This window comes from Maniola jurtina, chromosome 13 (genome assembly GCF_905333055.1).
Source record: "Maniola jurtina chromosome 13, ilManJurt1.1, whole genome shotgun sequence".
NCBI lineage: Eukaryota > Metazoa > Arthropoda > Insecta > Lepidoptera > Nymphalidae > Maniola > Maniola jurtina.
This window is the reverse complement of record NC_060041.1, coordinates 9979893-9993988: the sequence shown is the minus strand read 5'-3', so window position 1 is coordinate 9993988 and position 14096 is coordinate 9979893.

The following is a 14096-nucleotide window of genomic DNA, read 5'->3' as shown; positions in this document are numbered from 1 at the left end:
CCCGGCTGCCTGGAGAGTTTCCCGCCTTGAACTCATGTGAGTTTGCTGCAGTTTTGGGCTCTTGCTCCAAAGTTGAAGTGAAGTACCAACAGTAAGTATGAATATTCAGTTGGAAGCTACCTGGTTCGTGAACGGCTGCGCCACGATGAAGACCTGGTCTCGGAACGACATGTTATGGGATTTTACCATTCGCGTGAACATCCCTGCTGTGCATAAAAGAAGTAAATTTAGCGACAGCTTAGTTAATTGTGCTAATTCTTCTGCATTCTGGACTTTAGGCGCCATCTCCACGGGCGAAGGAATAGCAATGAGTCCGTCCTACAGTATCGTAGGTGTTATTATCGCCCTGTGGAGAGTGGCCTATAAGAGTTGTATCAAATTAGGGAGCACGGCGAGACTGTTGCCGCCATTCTCTCGTCCGTGGAGACCTTGGTTACCACTAAGGTCAAAATTGTGATTTTCAGTTCCCAAATAAGACATTTAAATCAAGAATTTGGAATAAAAATGATTTAAGCAAATATCATTTTCTGGTTAAAAATGTTTTTTTCCTCTATAAGTCCATTAATTTTTCCTCCCACAAGATGATCGGAGACCACGAAGACTTTTGATAGCTGACATAGCTTTTTTCGTTGCCTTTCTCTGTTGAACGAGAATAAGCAGCTTTGTTTTTTTAAGGTATTTAAACTTTGTTTTTAAGCTAAGTTTTAAGCTATCCATCCCAGCTATACCTACACATATCGTTATCTAAACATTGGAGCTGGTACGTTGGTACCAACCTCAGGGTAACTAAGAGAATTTCCAACGAAATATTAGCATAAAATCCAAAGCCACTTAGACTACAGGCCCATGTTTAAAAATGGGTGGGTCATATGAACCACCAGGTGACGTATACAGGACGATATAAGAGCATAAAATAATAAGTTTCAGCACTATGCCGTCACTTGTAAGCTGTCCAACAGAGTACTGGTGAGAATTGAAAAGTGCAGGTAGAGTGAGTACATTTTGGTCATATATTTTTGTACGGCATTTTTACCATCGATAGATCCATGAAAAATAATAAGAAAGCGCGCAGTGCCGTAAAAAAATGGTGCGCCACAAAGTCAGTAAATGTTTTGATTTTCTGACAATTTCCGGGGTAAATTTGGTCATTTAATTCTGTACGGCACTAGTTTCATACTGTTTCAATACAGCCTCTAATCCATTATTCCGCAACGCCGTACAAAAATCATGCGACAAGGGGAAAAAATTGAGGGTAGCAACCCCCTCTCTTTCCGTGGTCCGGGGGGTGATTTGAAACAACATAAAATTAATTTATTCTGAAAGTGTTTTATGCATAGATAATATTTTTTTACATGCCGTACATTTTCGTTGGTCCAAAGGTTTGTAGGGGATGTGGATATTATATACACACCCGTTCACTTCAGTTAGACGGCATAGTGATTTTATCATATTATCAATTGTTCTCTTCAAAAATATGTTAATGCCGTACAGTATCAGATGGCCATAAAGTACTACCCTTAAAATGGTAGCGTCATTTTCATCAGCCTAAAAGATATGGTCTGCATTAAAATGTACGGCATAATTTTTTCCTAATTTATTTATCTTAATACTATTTAAAACAAGGGAAAAGCGTAGAAAATTGCTATATTTTATTAATCTATGAATATTTAAACTTTTGCAATAATTTGAAAAATTTCAGTTTTTGTATTTATCTATAATTTTTTTTAGAACAGTTTCTTTTGAACGGCAATACTATATAACAATAGTATTTTACACTATCATGTTAAAAAAAAAGTTGCCGTACAGAGTCAAATGATTTTACAGCTTTAAAAATTAAGTATACCATGAAATTAAGATAATTATTGATACACATTCAAATGAACACTAATTTTTTTACGGCATTATTTTTAATAGTACTTTTGAGTGCTAGATAATGTTTTGGAACCAAAGCCGTACTTTCTCAAATCACCCCCCGGACCACGGAAAGAGAGGGGGTTGCTACCCTCAATTTTTTCCCCTTGTCGCATGATTTTTGTACGGCGTTGCGGAATAATGGATTAGAGGCTGTATTGAAACAGTATGAAACTAGTGCCGTACAGAATTAAATGACCAAATTTACCCCGGAAATTGTCAGAAAATCAAAACATTTACTGACTTTGTGGCGCACCATTTTTTTACGGCACTGCGTGCTTTCTTATTATTTTTCATGGATCTATCGATGGTAAAAATGCCGTACAAAAATATATGACCAAAATGTACTCACTCTACCTGCACTTTTCAATTCTCACCAGCACTCTGTTGGACAGCTTACAAGTGACGGCATAGTGCTGAAACTTATTATTTTATGCTCTTATATCGTCCTGTATACGTCACCTGGTGGTTCATATGACCCACCCATTTTTAAACATGGGCCTGTAGTCTAACTCGTCGGTCACGCGTAAGTCACTCATTTATTTAAACATCACAAAAACCTGCCTGTACAATATTTACCGGTGAACCGAGACCGCTTCTTGCCGTTTCCTTTGTTGAATACGAAACAGCCCGGGGGGACACCTGCCAACCATAGGGTCACAGTAACATATATTAATAACACACTAATTTATTAGCAAGTACTGTTTATCCAGGGATTAACTGAGAATAGTTTTAGTTGAACAACAAAGGACCGCAAGGGTTCAAAGCGAATTTCTTGCCGACATATTTACCTTAGGTGGAGGTGATAGTAATTTTACGCGTGAAAGGTCAGAGTTTTGCTTGTGAACAAACAATGTTCCCAGTAAGGCACTTGTCCCATTGCCGACGAGAAAGCGACTAGCTATCGACTATGTTTTCGCTCAAGCGACGTATATTCGATGTATAATTTCGGGTGGATAAAAGCGTAATAAGTAAAGCCTTATTGCAGAAAAAAACACTACATACTTAAAAAAGAAAGAAAACAATAATGTGCTAGGGTGTAAAGGTAGCTTTTTCACTCAAGTGATATTTTAAAGGCAACCTGAGCGTATGAGATAAGTATATTGATAGTTATCAATGGATGAACATTTTAATAGCTGATCGCCGACAGTGTGTACAGTCGGCGATCAACTATTAAAATGTTGAAACTACAAAAACAAAAACTCTGTCTCCACTGGTTTTATTTTGCAGTAATAAGGGCTATCAAAGAAAAAACTCGCTTAGCGACGGTAGCTCAACTCGTTTCTCAATAATCGTCGGCGATGGAACCATGCCTTAGGTCCGACGACGCAATGACTCGTGCGTTAAACTAATGGATACGCGCAATTGTAAACTTTATAACGGTTTCTATAAGGAAGGAATACCCTTATCAATGTACTGGGCAATGCTACATGGAAGCTTATGCTAGTTATTTGGCCTAGGGTACGAAAGGTGATTCAGATCAAAGATGAATCTAAATCGTATTTGCCAATTTCTTTATTTATTTAATTATTTCTAAAGAATATGGTGACTAAGTTCAACCAACATTGGCCAAATTGTAAGCACATAGTGGATAAATACCTTATTTTTCTTCAATCAGTTATTCAAGATCATCATCTCTTTCGGATTCGCGGTTTCGGAAAGTATACTTAAATCATTTTTATTCCCTAGTTTATATCTAGTAGGAAATAAAAAAAATCCGGCCTTGTTTCTTGCCTAGGATTAAAAAGAGAACCTCAGTGCAAAGTTCTCTTTGTCTAACGGTTTGGGCGTTAATGAGTCAGTCAGTGAGTCAGGAGTTTCCTTTTTTAATCCCCGACCCAAAAAGAGGGGTGTTATAAGTTTGACGTGTGTATCTGTGTGTCTGTGGCATCGTAGCTCCTAAACTAATGAACCGATTTTAATTTAGTTTTTTTTGTTTGAAAGGTGGCTTGATCGAGAGTGTTCTTAGTTATAATCCAAGAAAATCAGTTCAGCCGTTTGAAAGTTATCAGCCGTTTTCTAGTTACTGTAACCTTCACTTGTCGGGGGTGTTATAAATTTTTAATTTACACTTGTAAGTTTTGCAGTAAAACTCATTCTTACACAAACACACTGAAACGCTTTGTATTAAACCACCTAAATATTCACTCATTCCATTCAGCTAATAGCAAAACCTTCGGTCAAAATAAACAACACGCTCAAATAAAGAAAAGTACGAAGTAATAGTAATTAACTATGCACCGCACGTGAACGTTACACGTAGAAAGACGAATGTAAAATAACCATCAAACACATTTCTAACGAAAGGCAAACAGACGGAGATCACACAAAAGACGGTCAGAAACCGAAGGGATGCATCATTAATGAACCACCGGCCACATCTATTGTTGAACTATTTAACAACCAACCGCTGCAGAGGATCGGGTACTGTGGGTGACGTAGTTATACAGTGACCAGCAGTATTGCATATAGGTACCTACTGCTACAATTAAAGAATGTAACCAGAATGCTAGCAAAAACGAAGACAGGTGATAATATTGATGATTACTGATAAGATATCACAAAAAAACGCGAAAAAGTAAATAAAAAACTCCTGTTTAAAAAAAAACACATTATATTGCAAATAAATTGACTGACGCTAACATAGACAAGTTCTCATCCCGGAAAATCAAAGATTTTCTACAGAATTTTTAATAAACCTAAATCCACGCCACCGAAGTCGCGGGCTTCGTTTAGTAAAAATAACAATTTCATCAAATGAAAATAATTTATAATTAACAATGATGTCCATTACTGGACTACTTATCTACTTACCCTGACCTTACTTACTAGGTAATTGTCGGTAGTAGATGGTTTGAAATCGCGAAAAAACATAGATTGGTCATAAGGAATGATAACTATGTCGCTAGCTGTAACAAATTAAACTCCTACAAAGTGTATAGAAAGTAATGTAGTTAACTCTTTGTTGTACCTGCGCTCCTTGAGGTGTGCAAATAAAACTATTGTTAGTACCTTTGCCAAGGTAATTAATGTAAATTATGAAGGCATCGGACGCCAAATGCGAAAATAGGTAGGTACTTGCTTTCACTCGGGGGATTTACTGTAAGAATTTGTTTAAGTAACTTGTTCTTTGATAAAATTATTTTTCCGTATATTGATACATACTAATATTCTACCTAAATGCTAAAGTCTGTCTATCTGTCTGTCTGTTAACTTTTCATTTGACGAAATATGGTACAGAGATAGCTTGCATCCCGGGAACGGACATAGACTAAATTTTTGTCCCGGAAAATCAAAGAGTTCCCACGGGATTTTTAAAAATCCTAAACTCACGCGGAAGAAGTCGTAGCCACCATAATATAAGTAGTTAGTAATGCAGGTGCATACCAATATGGCTTCAATAAAATCCACTTTCCATGCACTTACTAAGTCACGTACCTAAGTTATAAACTCTATGAAAGGAAAATTAAAATTTGGTTTGAAAGCGATTTGCGAGACGCAAATATAATTTTTTATCCTTAAACATTTTAATGGCATTAACCTGGTCTGAGTTGGTTATATAATTAAAAAAAATGTATTGAAGCAATTGACTTTCAATCAGCTGCCTACAAGATAATACCTATATGATTTCTTACCATAGTATAGCCATTATAACATAATATTATTACCTTCTGAAAAGAGTAACTGCAGAATTTCTTATCAGTAGAAGCTGCTATCTGAACGAGAGGTACAGTATCGAATATTAACTAGTCATTAAATAAGTACAATGAGTTTGCCTATATATGAGATAAATAACATTTTTCATTTCATTTCATTTACGACCGAAAATAGTATGTATCATCTTAATTCATCTGTAATTTGTCGATGAGTTACTAAGAAACGTTATTATTTATCAAAAAAAGACTACATAATTTTTGATAATTTGATAAATAACAATTTTGCCAAGTAAGTTACCGACTATAGATTGATTACCTATTTATTGATTTAGGCCGATAGCAACAATGTTCAGTGTAAGATTCTGCACTGAAATATTAATCTGAAAAGTAAAGCCGTTGAGAAACTTCGTGAAAATAAATACCCTCATCATATTATCCCGTGTGGGGTAATAAACTACCCAATTATACCATCTGGGCACATAATTTTCACAAGCATTTTCTAATGAACGTATTAATACGTTGCACCTCTTGAAAAAACCGGGAAAACTTTCACAAGAAATTTTGAGAAACCCTCTCTTTCGATGGCAACGCGCGGCTTTGAGAATTTTTGACTTCCGTCACAGAAAACAAAAGGAATCAGATTTCCGAGTGGGACCCCTTCAGTTTCCTGTGAAGTGGCGTTATAATTGTCCTGTAATGATTCGTTCGGTGCCTCCATCGGTGTGGACCTGGTATTAATATTCCATGCATTGAATGCTCGTTCATACTTTGAAATCTTGCTTACAGAAATCAGTGAAGTTGAAATAATTGAGCCCACAATCCTATTATGCTACTGCGTACATGCAGTATGTTTACATAAAGTGTGAATACACTGTAGTCTGACACAGCCTGATACTGAGATTGAAAAGTTTATTTTTTGCAGCGTAGAAAAAGATTTTGAAATAGGTATATGTGTCATTTGGTACGATATTATGACCAATTAAGTCTTATTTACTTAGTTTAGCAATCTTTCTGAAGTGTAAACTCAAACAAGTATAAAAACTGGCCAACACGTATAAGTTAGGTAGAGTAGGGTCATGCTAGTTGCTAACGGTCATCATTTCGTAAACAAATTTTCTAAGAACTGTCGAAGCAATCTAATGATTTTAAAATAATGTTATCTGTTCCATGAGGTATAACGCGAGAAGTTGAACCAAATATTTTTTGGCTTCCGCTTTTTATGTTCAGGAGGTACCCTGATAAGATTTGCGATAAGACCGATAAGGGGTATAGGCTTAATAAACTGCCATGCCCCTTTCGCTTGGTTCCATCTAGCTTCATAACTTATCACCAGGCGAGATTGCAGTCAAGGGCTAACCTGGATAAAAAAAAGCAGATTTCTAGCTTTGCTAAATTTCAACTTTTTCATGTTTTTAAAGCTTTTTTAAATATTCAGTAGGCACAAAGGTTGAAAGAGATCTTCAAGAATAACTTATTTCCCGATAATTTCTCCCCAGCATTCCAAGTCTGTACGTAGCGAACGGAAGTGCGCTTTCGAGTCGATTGTTTCACGAGATTTTAATAACGGTGCAACGCAAAGAACAAGTCGAAAGCCATTGTTGACTTCAAGATGCCTTGGTGGGTTTTCACCGTGAATAATTCCAATTTGATTTTATCAGGCCCCCGGGGCAACAGCCTTCGTTATAAAGATGTTGTCATTCATTATTTTTTTAAGACTTCGGACAAGAACAAAGTCACTATTTAAGGGTTCGCTCCTGAAATCAAAAAGCGAAATCTGGGATGAAATTCTCAAGCGTAAAAAAATACAGTATTTTTGACAACTTACCCATAACTTACTTTTAACAGGGCTCTCTCCGTCACTCGCTTCATACAATCGTAGTTCCAATTTCATTTGAATATTAAGCAACCAAATTCCATGGAATTTTGCAGACATATTCTAGAAACGAATATCTGTGTCTGTGGTGTTTTAGATTTTTCTAAAAATATGTAGTTTTAAAATTACAGGGGCTCAAAGATTCGTATGTAAATTATTAAGACCGCGTAACTTTAAACCGAATATTTTAACAGAAATGTGGAAAACCACAGACATAGATATTAGTTTCTAGAATATGTCTGCAAAATTTCATGGACTTTGGTTGCTTAATATTCAAATGAAATTGGAACTACGATTGTATGAAGCGAGTGACGGAGAGAGCCCTGTTAACCTAATCATAGCTTACCCACAACTTACCCATAACTATTCTAGAACTTTCTTATGCGAATTAAAAACGCATACACGTTTTACATGTTAAATGCAGCGTCACTGATGCATCCAAACACACAATAAATTTCAAATTTCAACAGTAAGTGTAATAGTACACTTGTACGTTTGTATGTTGCGTTACTGTGTTCGTACGCACTACGGGGCCTATCTACCTATATTCGTTCTTTAACGTTAACTTTTAGATCATCGTTTCTCTCATAAATTTCTGACAGTTTAGGTAATAAACTCTAAAGTATCTTAAAAAAATGGAGTCACAACTTTATGCGCCATCGAACCGTCCATATTATTACACTCTGCTATACTGTACCAGCGACCCATCACTAATAGCGCAAACCTTTAATGGAACTGAAGCAACTTATCAAATTCCTAAACTATTAAAATTCCTGCCGTTAATGGGGCACCCGTAACCTCTAGGATCATTTAGTCCCTTTGTCCTCCAGACTAAATCTTGGTTTACTGCCAATAAATAACGCCATTACCTGTTCGAGGGACACCGTAAAGCATCTTGAGGAACAATACGCAAATGTGGGATCCTATTAAAGGCATATAAACTGTACCACATATTGAAGTCTGTTTATTACAAGGGTTAAGGAGTGTATTATCAAAATTTGAACGTAAAGATTCTATTAATTAAGTTTTAGTAAATTAAGGATCAATAAATTCGGACCCTTTATAATTATAACCTAATGTAATCTTATATTGCCATGACATGTTTTTGCTCTTAAAAGCATGAAGATATTGTCTTGAACCATGTGATGCAGTAAATTGGGAGCTTGGGTTTTCAATAGGTTAACAGGGCTATCTCCGTCACTCGCTTCATACAATCGTAGTTCCAATTTCATTTGAATATTAAGCAACCAAAGTCCATGAAATTTTGCAGACATATTCTAGAAACTAATATCTGTGTTTGTGGTGTTTTAGATTTTTCTAAAAATATGTAGTTTTAAAATTACAGGGGCTCAAAAATTTGTATGTAAATTTTTAAGACCGCGTAACTTTGAAACCGAATATTTTAACAGAAATCTGGAAAACCACAAACATAGATATTAGTTTCTAACTGTGATTGTGATCATCATATTATAATTATAATAATCATTACGGCAACTAAATTTGGTTACCATCAGGTAAGTAGGTACCTAAGAGAGATAAATGCTACAGCATCAACATTTCCCCTAAAAGAAGACATCAAAGTCAAGTGCAAACCTTGGCTATTGATGAAAAAAGTTATACAAATTGCGACCAAATTAAAACAACAAAAAGTCGAGCTATCCAAAGTTGTAGCTGCATACATCCAGACAAACAATGACGATATCTCCCGATGAAACATATTTTTTTCTTCAGGCAGCGGGGGCAATTATCCGCATCTCGGACACAACAGCGCAGACGTGCTCGACTCACAATGGTTACCACTCGTCTTCTGTAACGAATGCACTACTGCCTACTATCAACCGGTCCCTGCGAAACTGGAGCGAGATTGTTTGCGCGTCACCCCTACCAGTTAATGATGTATGGGAGGGGGGGCGTTCATTAAATGCTGTTTGTCGACGCCCTTTTTTTAAATTTCAGGCCTCTCTTCTGAGAATATATTTTCTGTGAATGCTGTTGATTAGTAAGTACGGGTATACCTTCCACACCGTAAAGGGCAGGCTGGGCGAATCTAATTACGTGCCGTCTTGCTTATCAGACGTTTTTTTGGCGCTAATGACTCTATTTGCTTCCATTCAATACTGGTGCTTAAGAGTTGGTGCCAATGTTACCTAATGGAACTAACAAAATTAAAATGTAAGAAATGCTTTTCCATAAATTCGAGGGGCTAGCATGGAAACTTTTACTATCACCTTGCAATTATCATAATAACATTAGAATTGGCTGAATTTATGGTATTCTTGTTGCAATTGTGATTTAAAGAGATTGACAGCTAATTAGAGGTGATCACGTTTAGCGGTCAAACTTTGGTGAAAACTGATAAAATATGATCAAAGTTTATATATTTTGTAGCCAAAAGAATCGTAAACGTAATAGGGACATGTTTATATTTAGACCCAATCCACCACATTGACCCACTGGAGGTTAGTTAATCACACCTTATGCTTCTGACTTCTCAAACCAATTAAAATCCCTATAAATATGCAAGACCATAGTATAAATGAAAAACTGCTGTGGTTTTACGAAGAAACGCAAGAATCATTTTCCAATTATTATCAACAAGAAGCAAGGGTGACAATATACAAGTAGTAGGAGCTCTTATAGCCGGTGTCTATACAATCCATCACTCTCAATTGTTCGCCCGACCCGTGCCCTGATCATTATTTAAAATATAGATGAGTGTTTTCTTTTCGATAATCGAGACCCTGATTGAGGGTAGAGCACAATAGAGGCTTCTTTTGAAAGCGTCGCCAGTGGCTGGGGCCCGAAGGACCAGGCTCGCTTATTTGTATTAGTAAATTGAAGGTACAATGTCCACGCTATCGAGGCCCCCGCAGTATCGCTCCACGTTCCCTCTCCGGATACATTTTTAAAGGCGGTGGGCGGAATGTGGGGATCAATTAAGCTGGTCTTTGTGAACATTCTATCGGCGCGCAATGAAAAGAGTTGTGATTTTCTTTGATATGCGGAGACGCGGTTTGCCGAGTGAGAAATCAAAGGACGCCATCGTGATGCATGACGGGTTTTATTAAGATTTAATGCCGCCAACGACACTCGGAGGCGGGAAAAGAACGAGTCTCAAGTATTCGATGTACGTATTACATGACGCCATTTTGTTTTCGTTTGAGTGTAGACATGAAATTATGAGTGTTAAATTCTTAATGAGTTGGCATTGCTGTAGGTTTATTTGTATTTGGATAATGATTTCAACTTATGGTTTTAGTGATAGGACAGGTAATTCCAAATATAGAATATACCACAGATACCTAACGTTAGCTTGATTTTTGTATTGTATTATTTTTATATAATTAATCTCGATCACTTCAGTGACCTTGGTTTGACGAGATTGAAGCTGAATATTTAGATATTTAAGTAAGTAAGTACCTATTTTTTAACCCCCGACCCCAAAAGGGGGGTGTTATAAGTTTGACGTGTGTATCTGTGTATCTATGTATCTGTGTATCTGTCTGTCAGAGTCTGTGGCATCGTAGCTCCTAAACGAATGAACCACTTGTAATTTAGTTTTTTTTTGTTTGAAAGGTGGCTTGATCGAGAGTGTTCTTAGCTATAATTCAAGAAAATCGGTTCAGCCGTTAGAAAGTTATCAGCTCTTTTCTAGTTACTGTAACCTTCACTTGTCGGGGGTGTTATAAATTTTTAATTTACACTTGTCGTCAAACGCTACTCAGTCAATCATACCTGGGTCACACATTGACTTGAACCAGATTGATCCTGTATTGATTGCTATAGAGAAAAAGCCTGTGAGCCTGTGGTAACACCCTGCCAGACCACCCTTAAACTTTAACATAAAAGTTTGAGGTCCACTAGGTCGACTCTGAGATATCTTCAAGCTTTATAAGAGTCATTCAATAATAAACATTTAAATATTAAATTATGACTGGAAGGTTTAACTTAATTAAAAGGTGAGCCTAAAGATAATCCCGCATAGAGTCTGTTTCATACAAACATATTACATCTAAACAATTCGTGCCTTTCTATTCATCCGCTAATACACATTTAAGACGTACCTACTGTATGTCAGAGAGGTGCTATAAACTAGAGGCAGTGATGTTTTGGAAAACCGCCTCAACCTTCAATTATCGCTCTATGCGAAATATATATTGGTCTGTCTGTTACCCTTGCTATTACCTTTTCAGGGCCCAGCCGTATCCCGTTTAACAGATTTTGACGTTTAGTAAAGAGATAGCTTGCACCTTGGAATCTTTCTTCGGAAATTAATGAGTTTCCCCCGGATTGTTAAAAACCTGAATCAAACCCAATCATCTAGTTTATCATACATACAACAACATTTTTAACGAGAGTAGGTACTTCAATGAGTACCCCAACTCCAATGGTCGAGACCCCTTTTCAAGCGTTTTTTGACGTCTGATGTACGAGGTCATCATCTCTATGGTCCAAGACTCTAGGCAGTATAGCGCTTTTCTCAATCAGGATCCCAGGTTTCATGAAAACGTTACCAGCTCTATCTACGATCATCGGCTTAACATGCTCAGTTAATGAACACCCGTGGGCTTACATATTCGCTAGCCGTGTGGGGCTATAGCTGGGGGGGAAGGGGGGAGTCCCGTCTTAGCTTTAAGCTGGTTCACACTCGCCGTCTAGATTTATAGATCGAAGTAAATTGCTTGAGAAATACGGTATAAGATTGCTACGGTGTTTATAGTAATCCTATGTGAGGGATTCATGTTTACATTTACCGTTAAAATTAAGTAGGTACTTACCTACTTAGTCCAGAATCTATCGAATATTGGGGTTAAACAGTAGTCCTTGAGGGTTGCACAGAATGTATAAAATATATTGCTTTTTAACCCCCGACCCAAAAAGAGGGGTGTTATAAGTTTGACGTGTGTATCTGTGTATCTGTGTGTCTGTGTATCTGTGTATCTGTGTATCTGTGTATCTGTGTATCTGTGTATCTGTGTATCTGTCTGTGGCATCGTAGCGCCTAAACGAATGAACCGATTTTAATTTAGTTTTTTTTGTTTGAAAGGTGTCTTGATCGAGAGTGTTCTTAGCTATAATCCAAAAAAATTGGTTCAGCCGTTTAAGAGTTATCAGCTCTTTTCTAGTTTTCTTGTAGAAAAGAAGGTTACATAACCGTTAGGTTCATAATATTATGTCAATTGACAAATGTCAAGCTGTCAAGATGGACGTTGCCTAGATATACATAATTATTTATTTGAAAATGATTTGTCGGGGGTGTTGAAATTTTTTAATTTACACTTGTTAAAAGATTTGTTGTGGATTTCTCAGACGGCGTGTTTGGAACCCTCGTAGGTATAATAGTTTTGTTTTTAATTTCCTTAATAAGTACGAGTAATTATCACCATAACTTTAATTTATTTGTCAAATTCAATTGTTGAACAGTTTTTTGACAGTCAAAAAGTGTACAGGTCAATATTAAATAAAAGGCTTTGATGTTTGATTTTGACTTTGATTTCGCCCAAAACCTACCTACCTACATACTTAGATTGATGTGACTTAAAATAGAATGTTACAATTTTGCTACTGGAAGGATGGATGGAGGATGTAACGCCACCCGTATAGAAACCAATAAGGGGTATCATTGGGTGTAATAAAAGCTGCCATACCCCTTTTAAGTTGGCTCGCTAGCATCTTAGACTGCATCATCACTCACCACCCTATAAGATCGCAGTCCAGGGCTAACTTGTAATAGAATAAAAAAAGGTTCATAACAGTACGCTTTATAAGGATTTTAAAACTTAAGTAACTTCTTAGATAGGTACCTTTATCAAAGAAAACCCATAGAAAGCTAGGTGTTTCCGTATACTGAGATAAAGCAAATGAACGATTTACAATTGCATGAAGCAACACAACTAGCGCATGAAGACTAGTTCCTTAATCTCACCAAGCTCAGAACACTATTAACATGTATTCAGAGCCTTAAGGGAAACCTGTTAAGTATCCTGGCTAAGTAATTTATCTGTCTATACGCTAAAATCCTGAGTGGTGAAATAATTATGTTATCTAGGTACCTACCTACTTGGTTTGGTTAATGATACTCGCAATAGCTTTTGTATAAAGATTGAGTTTAATAAGCGTGAAATTAAAATTGTTTTTTTATTCTAAAACTTCTAAATGGTTAACGATTTATCTGTTATCATTATCAAAGTATATGCACATGGCTTGGTTAACTGTATTTGCAATTAACACCTGGATAAAGATGCAATCAATGTGCCTAATTATTGAAAAATAGCAATGTTTTATAATCTGATATCTAAAAATCGAGATTTGTAAGTATGTTACTTAAAAATTGTAAATATTATCCAGAAAAGTTAGGTACTTAGTGCCCCGTCCTTTAGTTTTGCTCGTCTTGGCGAGGGCACTCCCATGCCCCCTGGTCTATTCAATGAATCGATCCTGTAAATACTGAATAACATTACTATGCATTGAATTATCTGATAATAATAAATCAATTCACATATTATGGCAGTTCTTGGTTGATTGTTTTTTATGGAAGAAGTGAGATGGAGGATTTTTTTCTAAAGATAAAATATTAACAGGGCTCTCTCCGTCACTTACTCCATACAATCGTAGTTCCCATTTCATTTGAATATTAAGCAACCAAAGTCCATGAA